Below are 9262 nucleotides of genomic sequence, written 5' to 3' on the forward strand. Positions count from 1 at the left end.
AAATTCTAAACTGAGAACTAAAAAGTAGGCAGTGGAACAGCTTGCCTCTAAAAACTAGGGAACTGATTCATTCAGTTGCAAACTACCTTTTCATGGATGAATCTACCTCTATGAGTGAAAATTTAGCATAATTACATCAAAATCCATCAAGTCACATTAAATTACATCATGAGTTTGACAATTAGAAGGAGAAAAGTCAAACTGTGAAGAAACTAGGCAAAAAACAGAGTTTTTTGGCCAAAATGAGCAAAATTCCTCCAATGCGCCGCGCTGATTTCCCTATGCATAGCGCCTTTTGCAGCTAATTTTGGAGGCCTTCCCGGTGTCCAAATTTGCTCCAAGTGGGCTTGTTGGAAAGGTATTTCTGTCTACCTTCTAGAACAAGTCAAATTTTTGAATTTGACCTCCATTTTCCCCTCCAAAACTGAGTTCTCCCAACACTGCTTCCCGTGTGTCCAAAAAGGAGCAGAAAGGTCATTTTTAAGGTGTTTTTGACCTTTTTGGAAGCTCAAAACCTGTCATCCTGAATAAGAATGAAATCTATCTCCTGCCCTCCAAAAGGCCCCTCATCATGTAATGGCTGCTTGCCCTTGTCCTGTACCTGCTCTGCTGATGGAGGAAATGAGACCCCTTCCACCCCGGGTGGAGATAATACTCATTTTGCCGCTGCAAACAACCTTCTAGTGCCCTTTTGATAGGTGACAAACACTGGCACACTAGTGCTTTGTGTCTCATGAATCTCCTGCTGATGTGAAGGTCCTCCTGTCTCATGAAAAACTTTTGGGGGTACTTGAGGACCTGTGAAGACGTCATGTGAAATGAAATCCTCCCATGAGATGTTCTGTAAACCAAGCTTATGCAAGACCACAATCTTGATTAGTGCAAAATGATATATACTGTTTAACTGCTGCTGAGAAGGCTTCCTATCCACTAAGGTGGTCATCTTCTCAATGTTTCGGCAAATAAAATAGGGGAGATTCATCATTATCACCCTAGTGAAGTGCATCAACAATCTGATGTGATAGGCATATACGCGAGAAAACTGGCCCTCACAGCTGAAATATTTAATTATAAGTTTCATCAAGGGAGCATATGTGTCCATCAAATATCTGAAGGGAAAAACTTTGCTGAGATGCCTCTGATAACCAGCCTTGATGTAACGCTCATAATGCTCTCTATCAATCTGTTGCCTTTTATTCCACTGCTCACCAACATTTGGAATGCTAGTTGCTTGAGAAATAGTCTCGGGTGTCAAGGTGAATGTCACACCGCTAGAGTGACTTGGCCATTATGAAGATGAAGCACAAACAATCTGGCCAACTCATGATAATACTGGACTCTCTCTACCATCTCACAAAACTAATAACAAGATTGGTGTTGAAAGGATGTGACAGCACGAGGACAGGCCTACAGCTCGGCAAGTGAAGTAGGTTCCTCTCGTATATGTTTACCACCCTTGTGAGGTCTCCTTGGTGCATGCATTTCTCTAGGAGAATCACTGAGTGTCTCCTCGTCTCAGTGATAGGAAGGATCAGACTCCATGTTTGCCAATGTTTGAGGTTTCTTGATGAGTATGAAGAGATTTATGGTGTCTTTAGGTTTTTTGTTGTCAAGGATGAGAATGTATGAGGGATTGTGGAGGGAAAATGTATGAGGGGTTTTGGGAATATTGTTGTCAAGTTTATGGGGAATAGAAAGGTTTTAGGGACAATAATTAGACTTTTGGGACAACAATTAGGGTTTGGGAATTTTTACTAGGGTTTGGGATAGTAGGAATAGGGATTTAGGATTAGTGATTTTAGGGATATGGGGTTTAGGGAGTGGGTAGATGAAAATGTAATGAGAGGGAGGGAATGTAAGAGTGAGGGAGTGAAATGGCTGGGAGTGAAATTGGTAGCAAAACATACAATTTGCAAACCCTATGTAATCGTTTTTGACAAGAAATGTAAAGAGGTAGGGTTTTGATTTTTTCTCATTAAATCACCATAAACACCAAGAGAAACTCATTCATTTGTCATGGGAGAAATGTTAACTTACTTGAATCAGTGAGGATTTAGCAAATTTGGCAGTTTTGGGAGAGTTTGTGAGTGAAATCGGGTTCCAAACCCTATGCGCTGTGCCACAAACCCAGTACACTGCGCCCACTCAATGCGTCGCGCCTGTGTAAAATTTACACTGCAGAGGGTGGCCCAGTGCTCTGCGTCAGGTGGATGCGCCGCGCCCACGACCCAATGTGCCGTGCCCTTGAAACTTTCCCAAATTGCTGCAGTTTTGCCTCCTTTGTGATTTTTGAGCTTTCTCTTGCTCACTTCTTCTCTTTTGGATGCAAATGAGCTTTTTGAACATGACAAATGGTTTATATACAAAAGATTTTAATTTTTCACTTATCAAAAACCCACTTTGTAATGTTTGCATTTGACTTGCTTTTAAAACTCTGTTTTTGAGCAGTTTGCTTTATTTTTTCCTTTGATGAACTGAATGCTTGATTTTTTGTTTGCCTTGAAGGGGATGGAGTTGCTGAAGCTTGGCAAGGTGACCAGGGTTGCCACTAAAGTTATTACATATGAAAAAACGGAAATTACATCAAATTTATACATAAAAACATAAATCAATCACTGAGTGTGTGATTATGGAAATTATAGTTGCTGAAACTTTATTTGACGTCCTCATGCGCCTGCTAACCATTACTGAGAATTTTGAAGACCTTATTGACGAAACCCTAGACCTAATGAGACCTGAAACCCTAAAAATGACTTTTGCAGATTTAAAGACAAAAATTGACTGCAGATGATCTAGATGAATGAAAATGGGCCAGCACATGAGGGAAAAGGTATAATAAGCCACTACCATTAGATGATCCATGACCCTAATGGAATGCAGCTGATCAGGTGAGACACCTAACATGCAATGCAACAAGAGAATTTGATCACTGATGGAGGGATGAAGATACTGACACTAACACAACAACCTCTTGTTGATCCCTTCAATGGTTATTTAATTCCCTTTTTTCATGATAAGGTTTCTTTTAGCGGCGTCCTGCTTTTCTGGATCTTGTTATCCACTTTCCTAGGATTTTCCATAAAAGCCTGCCTTTCTCTTCCACAGTGCTTTTAGACTTTTCTAACTTTATCATCTTTCTCCATCTAAGAAAATTAATGCATCTTTTTCTCCCATCCATTAAGCTTATCTATAATTTTATTCTAGAATACTTATCATGAAGGAATTATCAAATCCCATTTATCAATGAGATTTTATCTGGCAAGAGTCTCATTCTGAAGTACATGCATCCCATCTATTTATTTATTAATAATTATTCATTTACATAATTATTCCAATAATTTTCCTTGATTTTCAACCATTTAATCAAAGGTAACTTATCCTAACCATGACATTATTATAGCAAGGAAGGGATATTACACAAGTGTACTAGTATCCTAACTTGAGGGGGACAATACAATGAAAAATCAAATGCTATGGTTGATGAATGGGACCAGGTCAATATCATGGAGTCAAGTTTAGGCGGGGGATTGTTAGGGTCGTTCGAGTAAACTTGAATTGGTCAAGTTATCAATGGTTTGAGGCTCTACGTGTACGAGCACCCATGGTTTTTGCCCATGGTATCTATTTATGATAAAGCCTATTTAAAGGACAGTCAAACTCATGTTAAATGGTCTCAGTTGCGAGTGGGAACACAGTAACGATGTCTTTAGACACCACCACTTCTCTTGGTGCTTAGTGATCCTAACATGTGCTCTATCCATTTTCCCATGCCATTTCACTACTTTATCTTTTGCTCCTCCTTCCTACTTTTGATGCATCAAACCCTTTTATCTGTCCTTGTTGTTTTCTTCATTTTTCATCCTAGGATTCCATATTTCTTTTCTTCTTCTCACATCTTATTTTGTTTAATTTTTTTCTTCTTCTTACACCTTATTTTGTTCATTTTTCTTGTGCTTTGTTCTATTATAGTTTTAGGTTATGAAGTTTTCATCTTTTTCTTTCTTATACATCTACTTTTGTCATTTTGTTGCATAATTCTTCATTTGAATCTTTAACTATACCTCCATAAATTGTTTCGTGTAGGAGGGATGTTTCCATCCAACAAGACACTTATGACACTAGATTGGAAAACTTAATTGAGGCACCGATGTCATGATTTTACATGACTTAACCTATGAATTTGAAAATTATGACATAGCCAAGATCTTTAATTCACACCTGGATTTGATCTTAATAAACTTTCAACCTTTAACAAAATCCAACACTTTATATCAACAAAATTCATCTTGTCTCTTTACACTAATAAATGCTTGATTTTGGCTCTTAACTTTGACTCCAAACTCTTAACTTTCTTAGCCTATGACTTGACCATAAATTAACACTGATCATGTGCCCTACAACATATCAAAGACTTTGTCATGATTGTACTTTTAGTTGACTCCAACTTCCTTGAATCTAAATTTATTAGTTGACATAGGTCTAGATTTACTTGAATTAAATTCTAATGATTTTACTTTTAGTTTATCTTCAAACTAACTTCATTAGTTGACTTAACTTTATATTTGATGGAATTAAATTCTAACATCATTAGTTGACTTAACTTTATAACTTTATATTTGTTTGAATTAAATTCTACTTTTAGTTGACTCCAACTTCCTTGAATCTAAATTTATTAGTTGACATAGGTCTAGATTTAATTGAATTAAATTCTAATGATTTTACTTTTAGTTTATCTTCAAACTAACTTCATTAGTTGACTTAACTTTATATTTGATTGAATTAGATTCTAACATCATTAGTTGACTTAACTTTATGACTTTATATTTGATTGAATTAAATTCTAACAACAATGGTTCAACTCTTCAACTGCTATGATTTTTGAACAACTTAATCATAGCATGACTCTCTTGCACTATGGACTTCAAACTTTGACTTAAAAAAAGCTTTTGATTCCCTCTCACTACATTTATTCTTCATGTAATTTTATTATAAAAACACGTGTATATTTACATGTGGGACCATTCAATATTTCCCTATAACACATATACCTACCTTCCTTTTAGAGTTTTGTTGGTCGACCTCAAACTAGTAAAGTCATACTGCTACCCACTAAGCACTTGAATTATTGGTCTACCTTGATCAGTTGTCTCCAAACTGACACACCAGTACACCACTTTCGACATCATTCACCTTGTTTGAGATTTCTCATTGATTGCCTCAAGCAGATGCTTACTCATCAAAATGATATCCATCCTCAAATCTAACAGCATCAAGAACACTCTTTTTACGATCCTCTATTGCTCACTATCTTCAACTACACTTGCAGGTTCTCCATTGTTTCTGCTTCAAATGTTTGTATACTATTTCTGCATACATTTAACATAGGCATTAATGAGAGGACCCATTGCACCAGTTTCAACACATACTTGAGCTAAAGAACCATCCACACCAAGAACCACAAGGAGGTATTGGTACTCAACAACCCATCTTTTTACCTTCAAAATCTCAATATTTGTCAAAAAAAAAAAATGGGCCTCAACACATTTTTGAATCTCCTGGTACCGTTTATTTTTGTATCACTTTTGGCACACAAAAACGATGAATAATTTTTCTCCTCTAAAGTAGTTATCAAACAACTTTGAAAATTCTTAATTGATAGTCTAGATATCTAATAGAACAACAAAATAAGTGATTTTTGATATTATTATTCAGCATCAGTCAACTAACTGGTTGTAGCATGTGATATTTAATTGTTTTGTTCCAGTTGGTGTCTATGTTCTTAAAGAATTTAAAAAAATCTTTATAGGAAAAGAATCACGAAAACTAACATTTGTACAAATAAATGTAATTCTGCTAAAGATAGCTGAAATTAAGTTTAAATTTCCACCAGAGAGGACCAACGACCAATTGAGAGGGTCATTATTAGGTCCCTATAATACTAGTGATTACCCCATGTTATAGACATTTTTGGGCACTACAACCCCAATCACAAATGTCCATAAACCAAGGGCTCCTAATTCCCTAAAAGTGTTGTTCCAACCCCTAGAAGAACAAGGTCAACTGATTACATCATCTCCCAGAAGTTCTCCATGAAAAACTACTCAGAACTGGTCAAAACTGGACCATCTCACCTGCTCCATGGTCAAAGTGCGCTGCATTCCACCTAAATGCACACGGGAGGTGCGATGCATACTGAAAAGCCCCTCTATGGGGTGCGATGGGCGAGAGTGGACAAATGGCAGAGTCAATTTGCAAGGTGGAGGATCATGGAATCTTCCAGAAACTTCTCCTGTGACACTTGCCTCTCTGCATTCGCCCAGGGATGAGTAAGAGATCATCAATCTCCAAGTGGAATCAAGAACTATCAGAGAGAGGACACTAATCAAATCACAGAAGCTGACTCACCCCCCTTGCAAACATCTATATATGGATCCCTCATCCCAGAGGTCCAGAGGCTGGAATTTTGTATCTTGTAAGGAAGTGCTGCTGGTTTCTTAGTGTAACATCATAGTGTTGGTGATCTAAGCTTTTCATGAGGTGAAGAAGGGCTTTCTTGCTGAGAGGATGACGCTGGGTCAGAACAATTGGTTGTAATCCTCTTTGCTATTCTTGATGTTAATAAAGCTATTCAAGTTTTCCTCCACATTCTTGTATGATTGATGATATGTGCATTTTTGTGGTCAATATATATTTGGTCCTATATTGTTTACGATAGTAGATCTCTGTTCTTGGATAGTGTTATGCTGCTTTGATTCCACAGGTGCTCTTTGAAGCAGGGTAGATGAGGAAGCGAGTGGCAAAGATCTATCAGAAGGGAGAGGAATCAAGAAAGGAACCAAGCGCAAGACAGAGGTTGGTCTCCTTTGTTCCCCTCTTATTTACTTCTCATAAAGGAAAATGAAAGTAGTTTTAGTTTGTTTGTTTATAAGATAGCTACCAGTCTTAGTGGGACTAGCAGCTCTGCATAGACACTACATTTCCCGATAACACCCCATTACTATTGTAGGTGTATCCCTTTTTAATATTGTTGTGCCCCTATTGTCCCCATATTGTTACTACTGTGCCCCATAGAATCCCTCTATTGTTATTTTTGTGCCTTTATATTATTATTGTTAGGTTGGCTGGGTTATATTGTGAATCCTCAGACTCCTATATATAAAAAGGAGGTTTTGTCATTTGAATCATCAAAGAATCATTCATTTGTGTAATGTAAAGGAGGTTTCCCCCTCGAAGAGGCTGAATTCTAAGGCATTGATCTATCTTTTCTATCTTTTTGTGAGCTGGTTTCATAACATTTGGTATCAGAGCTTTGGATTCTAGGGTTTTGCTGCTCCAAATAGGTCATCGTGGAATTTTCACTATAACTTTTTTTCTGTGACGTTTCAGAAGCGAAAAAAAAACCCATTTGAGATGAAATCACAGTGAACCTTGGATCCAAATTTTAGATCTTTTCGTGCTATATTTGCAGTATATTTGCAGAGATATGATCTGAGTAAGTTGCTCTTTTTGCAGACTCCTGAATTACATTCCAAACAGGTGACCTGGGGAAATCGTCATAACTTTCTCTTTGAGAATCAGATTGAAATTTCATAAGAAGGTACAGAAACAGGACGGACTGTAGTTTCTTGTGTATATTTTTCAGAGCCAAAGGTCGAAAACAGGGACACGTGGCACATCGTACAAGTTCGCTCCACTGAACTAGTCTATAATCAGGTCACTATGGGAGATTTGGCATAACTATTTCTTGGAGAATCCAATTTGGATCAGACTAGTGGCATTGGAAATAGGACACAGAGGGCTACTGTAGGTCACAATTTTAGAACTGGATGATCCAAAATTACAGAGATACATCAGAGGCAATATCAAGCTCCTACAAAGTGAAAAAAAAGGTGTGTAGATTTTTTAAAATTTTCGCTTAAGCTTGGTTTGAAAAATTATTTTGAAGGAATTTAAAGGGCATAGTAGAGCATTATTATCGGTAACTGATGCCCTGAGGAAAGAAAATGCTAACACCTAGTAAGCAACCTGAAAGCTCTAGCATGACTCATGAAGAAGAGGAAGAAATGCTACATGATATATCAAAATTACAAGACCAAGTGCAACAAATGTCACTCTCACAAAAGCTAACAGAAAGTAAGATAAATGGCATGGAATCTAAGATAAAGGGTGTGGAAGCTAAGATGAATGATGTGGAAGCTAAGATGGATGATTTGAAGATAGATTTGAAGACATATTTGAAGACACGAATGGTAGATTTGAAGACATATTTGACAAATTTTCTACAAGAAATACTTACTAATGGTGAAAGGGTAGTAAAGGAAACTCATGATGCAAACAAAAGATATGTTAATCATGATTTCATAGACTCTAATGTTGGATCGAAGACCCACCATATTCCAAAAATCGATATGAGGAAGTTTGATGGCAAGGATCCCACAACATGGATATTACAGATGGAGCAATTTTTCGATCTCAATAATGTGCAAAACGCACAAAAGGTACGTATTGCAACTTTATATTTGGAACCAAATCAGTTTGTATGGTATCAATGGCTTTGCTTTCATAAACAAATTATCACTTAGGCAATTTTTACGGAAGAATTGACAACACATTATGAGGATACAAAAAGAAACACTTTTTTTTAGCCAATTGATAAGTCTCAAACAAAAGGGTTCAATAATGGAGCACATTGAGGAGTTCCAAAAATTGAACATAAGGGTAAAAAATATTCCAGAGGAGCATAGGATTGATGTGTTCACAGGGACTTTAAAGGATAATATCCAACATGATGTTCGCCTTTGGGAACTTAATTCATTAGAGAAGGCATTCAGGTTAGCAAGAAAAATGGAAAGCAATATTATGGCAACCAGGAAGCATTCCACTCACAACTATAAAGATGGAAGTGTTGTTGCCCCTAGTCTTCCACAACCTATAAGGTTGACACCACAACAATTGGAAGAAAAAAGAGCAAAAGGGCTTTGTTACAGTTGTGATAGCAAATACACTAAAGGTCATAAGTGTTCTGAGAAGAAATTATTCTACATAGATTGTGAAGAGGAAGAAGAAAAGGAGCAAGAAAGGTCAAAAGAAGAGGATACACTCCAGGAACAAAGCCTAGATAAAGAAGAAATGAATCGGACCATAACTTGTAATGCATTGGCTGGAATTACCACTCCTCAAACCATCAAGATAGAAGGACAAATCAAGAAGAAAAAGGTAATAGTGTTCATTGATTCAGGAAGTACCCACAATTTTATTCATT

This window comes from Pinus tabuliformis, chromosome 2_2, assembly GCF_031772625.1.
Source record: "Pinus tabuliformis cultivar Carrire ecotype Pingquan chromosome 2_2, CPIR1, whole genome shotgun sequence".
NCBI classification, from domain to species: domain Eukaryota; kingdom Viridiplantae; phylum Streptophyta; class Pinopsida; order Pinales; family Pinaceae; genus Pinus; species Pinus tabuliformis.